This window comes from Anopheles stephensi, chromosome 2 (assembly GCF_013141755.1).
Source record: "Anopheles stephensi strain Indian chromosome 2, UCI_ANSTEP_V1.0, whole genome shotgun sequence".
NCBI classification, from domain to species: Eukaryota; Metazoa; Arthropoda; class Insecta; order Diptera; family Culicidae; genus Anopheles; species Anopheles stephensi.
In genome coordinates, this window is record NC_050202.1 from 43,770,706 (window position 1) to 43,783,593 (window position 12,888).

General features: G+C 41.5%; 1 long non-coding RNA gene across 1 annotated transcript; it reads left to right on the forward strand.

Moving 5' to 3' along the window:
- Positions 1 to 701: 701 nt before the first annotated feature.
- LOC118507547 lies at positions 702 to 2,223 on the forward strand. Its single transcript, XR_004905664.1, has 2 exons — positions 702 to 805; positions 887 to 2,223. It is a non-coding gene; the product is annotated as an uncharacterized LOC118507547 (long non-coding RNA).
- The last annotated feature ends 10,665 nt before the right edge of the window (positions 2,224 to 12,888 follow it).

Here is a 12,888-nt window from a genome sequence, read left to right on the forward strand (position 1 = left end):
ACCCTAGCAGTCTCTTTTACTCTAAGGTTCGCCTGCTGATGTGCACCACTGGTGCCATTTCACTTCCACCCAAACTGGTTTTGTTTACATTTGTGGTGTATATACCAACCCCTCTTATATACTTCACTGTTGCTATGGAAACGTCTTTAGTAGGCGGGGCTTACAGCACACACACACCACTCACAGCCAATGACGAGCAAAAAAGGGTCGAGTGCCAGCTGCGCTTAGAGAGGGGTGCAGCACAAATAGGGGAGAAAAAAATGAAGTTGTTCATATTTTATGATTTCCCTTCTCAACCACTTCACACCATTTAACCCCCTTTTGTAGACGACGACTCCTGTACCCGTTTCTATATACACGATGGCGTTCGCTCGTTTGGCTTGCGTTCTAGTGGAATATTTTCTGCGCTATGCACATGCGGTGACAGTGGCGGTAGCAGCTGCTAGCCTCTATAAAAGCTGTCCTTCTTCAGGACATGCCTCTGTACACGACACCACCCACCCCCTTTCAGGACAGTCTCCCCTCTTCCTCCCCAACCACCCCGGATGCCTTTCAGTGACCGAAAAACCAACAATGGAAACGATGAAAATCCCTCCATTCTCGGTCGCAGGAGACAGGCTGAGCTGAGCTCTCGCCGACCCAGTGGGACTATTCAATTTTCGTTCCATAATTTCTTATTTACTGTGTAATTAATTTTCGGACAAAACGGTCACCCGGTCCCGGTGCTCTATCGCGCACTCGTTCGTCCTCGGTCGGCGTGCACACAAAAACCGACCCGTAGCCCGATATCTTTCCACCATTTTGTGTGAGTAATTTTCGCTCGGTTCAAGGCTCATTTTATTCTGGTTAATTTTTAATGGGTTCACTCTCGCTTCCTTTCGCACAGCATCCACCCTCCATTGCTTGTGGCGTATTAAATGTCATTCTAGGCGGTAAGACACGTTCTTTTTTTTTCGAATACTTTTCAGCGCTCGAGAAAGAACAATCCTCGGACTAGGGATTTTCTTTGGTCTTGAAAAGCGACGGCAACCCATAAAGTTGGGGTTTGGATGTTTTTTTTCTGTGAGTGTGTGCAAAGAATTAACTTTTTTCATAGCTTTGGATTAGGAAAGAAAATGGAAAAAATAAAGCTATACATTTCACTGATTACTCGACTCTGATAACTAGTGATATACCATTGTCCGTAGCATGTGTTCGTGTTTCATCAAGTTCAACTAATTTTACCGACTCGATGTCTCATTTGCAATTGCATTAAATGTTAATCTAGAATTTATTTGATTTGGTTGCGTTCAATTATGGAACCGTAACAATTGTCCCTTGATGAGCCTCTGTGGTAAAAAACTGACCACATAATGCTGACAGTTACTGTGAAGTCAATCGATACATAAAATCCCACACAACCTCACTCGCTTTCTTTGAATATCCCACCAAACACCTAATAAGCAATTTTTCGCCTTCATTTCAACAAGATAAATTGAAACGGTAGCACATGTAAATGCATTAATGGCGAACTTTGGCGCCCACGACATTGCATCTAGCAAATCATGTCTATTGAAAACGGTACGTGTGTGCGTGTTTGTTGCTGGAACCGTAGAGAACATGTTTAAAACGGTGATCACACAGAAAATGTGTGCACCATGAATATGGAATATAGCAACATACACATAATTTATCCATCATTCGTTGTCATGAGTTGGTAAGAAAGGGAGGACCATCGTCTATTAATTGTAAACTATGATGTGAATTGTAATCAGTTGAAATATAATGCTAAATATTTCAATATTTTATGGAAAAAGTGATAAATTTTCCTTGATCTGGATAAGTCAGGCGATCAATATAAATAGCTTATTTTACTTAGCTCCTACAACACACGACTGAACTTTAACGCTCCTTAAAAGCCGCTTAACAGAAAATTGAAATTTTATAAAAATTTATGTGGATTCGAGGTATAACACGTACATCACCGGTCTCCTGCACGACATGACTGATTTACCTTTTTGGCCTAGCGACCTCTTAGAGTATACCTGCCAGTTCTGACTAACTAGCAACTAACTGCAACACTATCCGGATAGCGTTTAATCAAATCGTTTTAATTTTATTTGAACTTGAAGAACTATACTTATCTACCTATAAATAAACTTTCCAAAAAATACTTTACGGATAAGTGTAAGCTTGTTATTTTGTGGATGATTGTTTAATCCTGTACTGTGTCCGGTCAAAAAATATATATATATATATAGCAAAATAATGATGTAGATATTTGCTCTTTGATATATTCGTAGTGATGATAAATATTATAATGTACATGTGAAAACACATTTTATTTAAATCGTACACTGTAAAGTTGCATACAATGCCTTGTATCTAAACAACCGTATTTTACAATTCCAGTCACTTCCTTTCAGAACGTAAGAAAAAATATCCATTTCAAAGCAACCAGTCACTCTTACCTGCTAGCTCCTGTTTATCCCCGTTCCAATTAAACAGCGGGTCTATCTCGAGTGTATGCTTTAATAACATACACGGATCACACGCTCACTGCGCTTTTCCACAGTTTAATGAATTCTTCGTGTTCAGCAGCATTCAAAACCTCATAAACAACGAACACACCGTCGTACACCGAGTACGCACGCAGCCGAGTGCAGCGCGACGCCACCGGCGTAAAACCTCCCATTAGTGATCACATTATTAATCAACCACTTAACATGTAACAAACCGATTTAAAACGGCGCTCATCATTATGTGCCACTCTGTGCCGCACATCCAGTCGTCGGCGTTTTCTGTTCTCTGATGATGCCGTTGCAGCCGCAGCAGCAGCCGTCGTTCTTCGCACTTCATTTTGTGCTGTCCCAGTTTTCACGGCTCTTTGAAGAATTTTGACTACATTCTTGCTTCGCTTTTGTTTTCCTCCAGCCTGTGCGCATTTTCCGTCTCCACAACCTCCACTATTTGGATGCTGCGCGATTTACACAGCAAAGGGAGGAAAATGAAAAATTCTCTCTTGATTTTGGTTCATCTTTTTCATTCATTCTGCATCGGTTGCGTTACCCTGTATCGGGCGCTGTAAGTTGTTTCACCACAAACATTACACCAAACATACCGGTCCGGTCCCCATGAACGCACGATAGATGCATTTTGTTTCCTTCCTTCCGAAACTTCCGCCGAACGAGCACAGAAATCCCAGAAACTGTTTCGTGGACGATGGAATCATGACTTTACCAAAAGTTCAAGGCGCCTCTCAGTTCCAGCCGAGCGGACTGAAGTCAACCAGGAAAAAGGGGTTGTTCTCCAGTGTAAGGTTTTGGAGTATGCAAGACATAGCAAAACAGCAAAGGAATGAAATGGAAGAAAAAAAGCTTGAAAACGGAAATTGATTTATTACACCCGTGACACTAAATGAAAAGGAAAACGCTCTTCAAACATACCCGCTCCTATTGCCCCGAAACGATGCATGCGATGAGCATGAGGAGCAGGGACAAAATGTGTCATTAATTAGATCTCCGGTCAACTGTGACGTGTCTTGTTCTGGTCTATTTTACTTTCTGCTGTGAATCTCCTCAAATTGGCGCCATACATAGAGCATTGTAGAGGAAATGCCAGCGTTCTTGAGTTCGTAATTTTTTTCTCGCAATGGTGCTTCTCACACGCTTCAATAGACATATTTTAATTATTTTAAACTATTTCCTGCTTCCTGCAAGATGCACAGGACAGCAATATCCGCGTAAAAATCCACTCCAAGATATGTCCAGATATTCAGGAATTGTAGTAAACAGACTACAAGGCTCTTTAGACACGTCATACTCAACCAACTTTTTCAAGCAAATTAATTCTTCAATACTCAAAATTGCCCAAAGAAACTTACATTATCATATTTGTTAACGTTGTACAACGGTGTTCGAATAAAGACTTAATCAAGGTCCTACACAAACGATATTTGCCAGCATCACATCTCCAATATCTCTCCACTCCAACAACGGTATCATCAACAATAAAACTCCCCACTTCCCGGCCCGTTTTGTAAATTGCTGCGCACGTGCCAGATTTTGCTGAAAATGATATCCCGATTCCCTATTCTAACCACACTATCTCGGCCCCGACCCAATGATTTGGTAGGTGGTGGTGTTTGCTATTGCCAGAACTGAATCCTTGTCAGTGTACGTGTGAGTATGAGCATTCTTTCAGCATTGAGCAGCACGCAGAAGAGCATGGAATGGGTATGGGATGAACGAATCATAGCCGGCGAAGCGTACGCCAGTCGCAACCAAACGAATCGGTGTCACATAAATATTGGCCCTACAGAAACACTCCAGAAACACACACACACACAGTTCTAGGCTGAGCCAAGGCAGCACACAAAACGATGCTGGGAGCGATGAAGCCAAACACCATTTAGAGACTCGTTTATCTAAATCGGCTAAGGGCGATGGGAAAACCCATCGTGCGAATGTGTGTGATTTTATGCTGGGGGAAATCTATTTGCGGGCGATGAATTTTTCATCACACCCATCCCTTCTCACTACTCATGGAGGGAGAAGAAAACGACTCGTCGTCGTGCGCAACCGTACTTCCGGAACCGGTGCCATATCCTGCCAACGTATGCTCGATTTTCCTAGCATTATTTTCAAACAAATATTTTAACAAGATAAGTGATTGTAATTGAGCGTTGGTCTCGTCTTCCCTCGTGTCCTGTGTTTCTTTTTCCTCTCTCCCTCGGAGCAATCTTTCCCCAGGGGATGATTGAAGACGAATATACAGGAGTTTTTATTCGGACAGATTTTCTCTGCATTATTTTCACTGTTTGCTGGTTGGGATGAGGAGCTATGCCGGAAGGAAAGGTCTTGTAGAGACGTGAGTTTTAGAGTTGATTTAATTGTAGTAAAATCCGTTTTTTTTAATGGGTCTGTCATGAATGGTTGTTATATTGTGTATTTTATTTGTAAGAAACCAATAATCTTTTTTTAATGATGAATACAATAAGACATAATTTAAAAAAAACTTAAATCCAAGGTAATGGCTTAGATTTTCATTTTTATTTATTTATTAAGTATTACGGTCTGATGCCATATAGCCACAAATTCACGAAAAAAAAAAACAATTAAACAAAATCAACTAGGCTTTTCCTCCTAGTTATTTGCTATATCCCGGGTATGCTCGGTTGTGACGGAAGATGGGTGGTTGTTGTGCGAGCCGTTTCTATTGTGTGTGTGAATATGCATGTTGTTGTTTTTTTTTTTTTTGGTCCGGATCTATTGTTGTGGCTATGGCTTCGATGGGGGTTGGTTTGTTCGGGTTGTCTATTGTGGGACTGGACTGAAACAAACAAGCACAGTTACTTGGACAGTACAAACATGGAATTTCTGCGTGCTATGTTCTCCAAGTAGCCCAGCAATGACACAGCCTATGATCGACCAAGTCAAGATCGAACTAAAAAGCGATCGGCGGATTTCATCTCGCAACAGCAGGAGTGACTCCACAGTTTACGAGGCTGTACCCGCCAACCATTCCCGAGCCCAACGCCAGCACAGGTTGACCCGCTGTATCAAAGCTGGACTGACCTGCAGCACACATCTACAGATGAAAAAGCTTGCCTCCTTTTTACGGCAGTATGGAAATCGCCCTCGAATAATATTGCCCCATCAACGCCGTTAGCCGTTGGACAACATAAAACACTTAAGACAAAGACAACACAACGAATAACAAAAAAGGAATGGCGGATATGGATTGGAAGGATAATAGGGATGCGGAATCAAAGGATAAGACCGTTGTCCCTGGCGAATCGATAGATAAGCCTCATGTAGGCGAGGTCCCTAGTCGCTAACACTTCTATTATTTCTATACCCGGTCGTCTGCCGATGTTCTCGACTGCGCCCAACAAGGAGGGTCTTGCGGTTTCAAACTCCTCGCAGGACCACAGAAGGTGATCCACATCGAGAAAAGGAATAGCACCAGATCATCTGTGTCAAGCGAAGAAACTCTCGGGTCGAGATAGGACGGTCGTAAAGGGCGCCTTGTTGGACGCCTGTTTTGGCCAGTGAGTTTGCCTTCTCGTTGCCGGGAATTCCACAATGAGAAGGTACTCAAATAAGCGAATTCCTGAACGCCTTGTCAAACATTGAGCCAAGTTGTTCAATGATTTTAATGGTAAGTAAATCCTGACTCTTAACAGCCTTTGGAGATCTTAGTGCTTCAATAGCGCTAAGGCTATTCGTAAAGATGAAGTACTGATCCGAAGGTCTCGCTGTTATCATCAATAGAGCGTACAAGATTGCGCAGAAGTCTGCGGTGTAAACACTAAACGCATCCCGCAATTTGAAGAATGCTTCGGCGGACTCACTAAAAACACCGAAGCCCGTGCCCTCCTTAGAGGATGATCCATCAGTGTAATACTGGCTACTTTGGTCTAAATGGCCATACTTATCCCAGAAAATGCCCGGAACTACCATCCCGGAATGCCCGGAAACTGTAAGTCTCAGGAAGGGCAGCACGGTTTAATGCCTGTGGGGCGCTAGGATGCACTTGTAGGGCAACAAAATCTTCATAGATTTTCAAGATCTTGCTCTTAGAACCTGTCTCTAGAAGCGCTTTAAAATTTTCTTCGATCAAGGGATTTGATACTGAAGAACGGACTAGAAGGCGAAGCGACAGCATTTCAAAACGTAGTTTCAGCGGCATCACTCCGGTCATCACTTCCAGGGACATGTTGTGTGTTGATTTCATGCTCCCTAGTGCGAGTCTAAGACAACGATACTGTAGCCTCTCTAGTTTGAGGATATGCGTGATGGATGCCCAATGGAAACATATGCTTATGGATGCCCAATGGAAACATATGCATTTATTCCAACACGGATAGTACCGTTGTAATGGCTTAGATGTTCAACGAATAAACGTAGTATTTTCGTTAAACTTAGAAAATCTTGGGAAAAATACGATGTTATTAGCAATACGACCAGGTCGCTTCCAATGAATAAAAAATGACGATATTATTGCATTAATCAGGCAGTCAAACTTCATGGTGGACAGTGAAATAAGAACATTAATGAAGCTTAAAGTTTAATTTCGACCTCTCCTTCTTACACTGTGAAATTATTTCTTAAAAATTTTTAATATAAAATGTTCTTTTCTGGAACAATATTAATGAAAGTACTATTTACAGAGGACCATTAGCATCATCTCCTTTATGCTATTTTTCGAAAAAAAATACGCGATATCAGCGTATTGTAACAGATCTAGGAGATGAGCCGCTTATATTGGTCCTAAATGCTCACTATAGATTTGCTCAGCATGGGCAGCAAGTACGACCATTCATAAAATTCATGCGGAGTAAGGTTAAGAGAGCAGGAAGGTTATAACAACTTTTCGTGAAAATCAGTCAATTCATGCCAACATCATCCTTCAATGATATTTGTCGTATGAACCGGTGCGTCGTCAGCTTGAGAGTCTCAATCATCCTTTATTTGGAAGTCCTGAAATGCCATGCCCATAAACTTCTACAAAATCTCGATACTTAGGGCGTAATTTGTTAATTTTCGCATACATCTTGATACACATCTGTGAGGGCTTTCTATATATAATACGGCCCGCCGATCATCACCGATGTGACGTTATAAATCGCAATATTGGATCGGTGCCCTCAATACACCATTTTAAGCATGGCTCGATAAAGATCAATCTTATAAGAAAATACTAACTCCTAATGCGCTCTCTGACCTGGTGTTCTCGTCGAGGGTATCTGCACCGATCTCGGATACATGGTTCTCAGTCCAAACAGTCGTCCGGTAACAACGATTGGTAGTATGGATAAAATTTCGCATCATCCCGTGCGATTTCAATTGCCAAAATATTTCGCAAGGTATGACTCACCTCTGGCAAACAACATTCCTATGACTACAACAATTTAAATCGCAAGTTGAAAACCATGCGCGTTGATTTTCCTATATATGAGGCTAAAGCTCACAAAAATTTACCCAGAATGCACATGGTGCTTTCATACCTAATACAAGAATCGATAGCATTAGTTTCAAAACCAAATATAAAGATAGTCTTAGTGTTTTATTCTTCACAATATTTCAGTAACTGTAAATTTAATTTAAAAAAATACAAAATGTCAACCACATGGTCGTTTTGGCACGAGTCTTTGTCTACTTGTACTACTTCCTGCCATGAATCTCTTCCCACTTCACTGAACCATTATTCAATCTGCCCACCTGTAATTTTAAACAATGTATAACCTTTCCTTTTTTCAAGTGTTTCCATAAACGGATGGAAGTCAATTACTTTGTGATTTTCGACTCTTTTTTTTCCTACCTCCATGCCATCACCTTTCGCTTGATAGGTTTTTAAACGATTTACCTTTTCCCCAGATGTCTTTGCTTTCCAATAATGTTCCAGTTGATACCTTTTCTGTCTGAACCGGAATGTAAAATTCCTGGAACGTGTCCACTTCAGTGCGCCACTATCCACAGTTTGTGCTCATGCTGCGCTAACCTGCCTGCAGACTCGCCATAGAAACATGCTTAAGGGAAAAGGACGAAAACGGAGCGACACAGTTGGACAACGGTTGAGGTCGAGAGATTTCCGATGAATTTGCTTTAAATTTGACATTTGACAGTTGGCCATCAGGGGTAGGTCGGTATTTCCTAGTGCAGCAGTCCTATTTTTGCACCTTTATGCGATGAGCTTACATGCAATCGATATCTTAACATGGGTTGCGAGAATGAAACAAAAACTACAACGAAACCTACCAGGCAATAAGCGAGGATGCTTTGGCCAATTTGAATGAAAGCTGACATCGGTTTTTGCACCAAAGCGTTTCGGAGCTGTGCGGGTGGCGAACGGCTTTGTTTGAATGCGCATTTGTTCCTTTTGTGAGCTCGAGAGTGTATCGAAGCGGCCCAATTCCGCCCAATAATGCACATTTGATGAACGTTAATAACGTTCGTATTGTTTGGCACAAAAAAGGCACACTTACTTCATCAAGTGTACTTTAATCCTCTTTAACGACTTCAAACGGATGTAGAGCATTCTTTGCTAAAGCGATTAGAGGCATCGTCGCTGATGGAAACTTCAAAAGTTGACATTTTTATTCTTCATCCACTCTTCAACCATTTGTGCTTTATTTCACAATTGTTTGCTTATGCGTGCAGTTTTGCATTGCACAATAATGGAAATTTTATAAATAATTAAATGAATTCTGATGAATAAATTAAACGATTTAATGAATATGCAATGTTCCGTCCGAAATTTCAAAAATACAAATGTTAGAACTTATTTTTCTTGGCTGATAAATCGATGGTGATCCTTACAATACGGCATCAGTCCGTAATAATTAATAAAATTAATCGATGGTGAACACTGTAGCATTTCACAGTCGCTCAAAAGTTTATCAAGCGCCAAGTCCTCGCTTTTCACAAACCACAACAAAGATGTTAAAACATAATTTTACTACGCTACAAACCATCCGTGTGAAACCGATCCATCAAATAACATGTCATCTATACTTATAATCCAATCCGTCGCTCATTGGTTTGATTGATCGTTAAATTATTTAGTGCGAAAGCGATCGGTGGCTCTGTCCCACAATTATCACATGTTTCTGTGTTCAAGTAAACTTTTCTCATCGTTTCTGGCAATGTGCTGTATTTCGAAAAACCAATCATACCCCTTGGGATCCCTTTGTTTCTCTCTTTTCTCTGATTTATCATCTGATCGAGCTGGTTTAAACAAAGCTAATCCTTAGGATTTTTGTTTCATCCAATACTCTTGCACGAGTTGCATTCCCTTTTTCACAACACTCAAGGCTTTGCTAACTGAGGATAATTAGAGGGTAATTAATTTGTGATAGACTATCTCAAAACTACATACCACCACTTCAATCCCTTGTCTAGCTTCGACCACTGCAACACATGGTCGGGTTTTGCTTTTGCAATGCGTCATTTTTAGGAACCGTTTATAGGGTCAGGTAAACGAAACGCAACGCCATAAATTGTTGTCTATTCTTTACCCGTAGCTTGCGGTTTTGTAACCAACAATCGGCCTGGCATTGGCATATACGATCCCTTCCAATTAAAATGGTACAGCACGGGAATGATGGTTAGGGACGGACCGACGATTGAATCCGCACGAGATAGCTCCGATAGTCGTTTAACAACAAACAAATGACACATTCTACAAGGCCCCCGGTTCAAACACGCTGATTGGTTACGTTTTCCAAATCGCTGTCCCATTTGACAGCTGCTCAAAAACTCATAGCTCTCGGCGGTCGGAACGGTGCTGCCGTAAGAATATCGGCCTGCGACCTCACAGCTTCTTGGAGAAACAAACGTTGAAAAGCGTATCGAGAAACCGACAAACTGATTTGAGCACACATGACAAGAGCTTCAAAAATCAACCACATCGACGCCAGCTAAGAAGTCGATTTTTATGACCTTTACCGCACTTCAACGGAGATTCCTGTGCGATCCCTTTTGCGGAGATGAATAGTAAGGATCAGTGGAAGCTTGCAGCAAACGAGGACCACTCACAGTGCGACACGAATGATGAAGCCAACACCTTGAAGTCTCGTCCCTTACGGTATACTGTGGCCAGCAGCAGAACAAGAGACACTGTGACGATGGTAAATATGACTTTAATGAGTTGAAGCACTCGAAATGGCACAAAGGGCATGACAACCGTTGTCCCACGAGGGAATAAGAAAGGATCTCTAGGCCGATTTGACATGGCAGACACGAGTATCTGTTTTGCTGGTGCATTGATGGATCACATTTCCTTCAAATTCTCTGCACAAAATTGTGTGTCGTATACATGCATAAGCGTTGCAATAATCCCAGAAATCTCAGAACACGCATAGCTGTTTGTTACGGTTTGCTATTATTTTATGTGCTTTTTTCATTGTGTTAATAGTCTTTAACTAAATGTGTAATAAAGACTAAAACAGAAAACTCAAGTTTTCTTCTATTTCTTCCTTGCCACTACAACCTCAAGAATCGACCGACCATTTCTGGCTTTTCGTGACTTGTTTTTAACCATAGCTTCTATGTACGGGGAGGTGGTCTGGATGGTATTTGATCCTTCTTCTTCTTCTTTGGCACTACAACCTCGAGAGGTCTCGGCCTGCCATTTCTGGCTTTCTGTGACTTAATTTTACCCGTAGTAAAGTAGTCAGCCTTACGTACGGGGAGGCGGTCTGGATGGGATTTGAACCCCGGCCCTGCCGTGTGAAGACCAGCGCCGCTGTCGTCTCGGCCACCGGACCGCCCTTAGATTTGATCCTTAGTTCCCGTAAAATACAAGTATTACGATAATTTTAAGCACGCCTACAATTTCTGATCAAAAACACAAATATTTCTATACGCAAACAAAGCCTAATCTTTTTTAATACCCATTCCTACCTCGTCAGTTCTTTAGGATTAATTCTACACCGTATATGGTAAGGCAGTACACAGTTTTCTCTTTTATTTATTTAATGCTCACGCATTCCATATTTACCAGTCAGTTGCAAAGTTCTTCCCTTCAAAGACCGTCAGATAGGAAACACCAGCATAGGACCAAAACCATGGTGATTCGCGTGCTATCAGTAACTTTTATTTTCGTTCGTTATCAGCAGCACCCGATCGTAATCCGCTTCTAACGAGATGGTTTGTTTGCTACGAGCCATGGGACTCCGTCTGATTCTGTCCATGCTGGTGGACATTTCGCAAACGAAAAGATCTTAACAAACCTTTAATTGTCAAAACTCGATTTCATAACGCTGATTTTTAACTTCAGAACCATATGGTGGCTGCCTGATGAGCGAACAACTCTCCGATTGGGATAACCAGCCTGAACCCAACAACACGTGCCTCTACGGTAAACGGTAACCGTATCTCAAACGCGTTGAACCATTGCGACTCGCCGTTTGATCAACCGTTTGTTTATCATCGATCTATCTAATATGGATGCCGTTTGTTCGAACGTGATATGCTGTTTCGAATAAAACTGTAAACAATACACACACACACACACACACACTAGTTTGACCTCCAGCATTCCACGTCCTGATGCTGAGTGAAATTGACAGATTGGTTGATCAGATAAGGGTTGAGAAAGACGCCGTTCATTACGAGGATAATAATTGATGCTGATTAGGGCGATCCATAAATTAAGAGAACGTATAATAGGCACTCCCGTTACGGCTGAACAGATCGGAAATGACGATTTGTGCTACTTTATGCTAATTAGTGACGAGTGCGAGGTCTTGGAAAATCCATCCAGCACGTTATTGATGAAAACACAGCGTAATCTCAGACCCAGCCGACATATTCATGCGATGCGATTATCGTCCTGATAACTGTAAAACATCATTGAACATAGATGAATCGTATCATTGTTCATGCCATTTTATACAAAAATCACTACGCTACTTTACACTTTACTTTACTTTACTTTACATGAGTACGTAATACAAACGACACTTCTGCCTTCCATTGTCAAACTTTCGTGTTATCCTTCTACTCATTTCTTGTACCATGCCTTCTTACGCGTTCCAGAGTAACATCGAACGTATTGCAAACCGTTTCCATTTGTTTCGGTACATCATTACCGAAAGACGCGGCGGTAATTTGACACCGTACACAAAGCCCCCGAACACTTACGAGAAAGTGAGAATAGTGATTAATTGCCCACAGTCTTTGGCGGTATGTTGCCGCCCGCAACAACCTCATGCTTTGCAGATTTCGGAGAACTTCAAATTTACAACAAATTTGGTTTGAAATTGGACATCGATTGCAGCGAAGAGTATATTGACTAAATTATACACTGCGAGCCGTTTCCATATGTTGACGATTATCAATGAGTAATATACATTATCGAACACACCATATTGCGCTAATCTGACATTTGTTTGATGTCTCG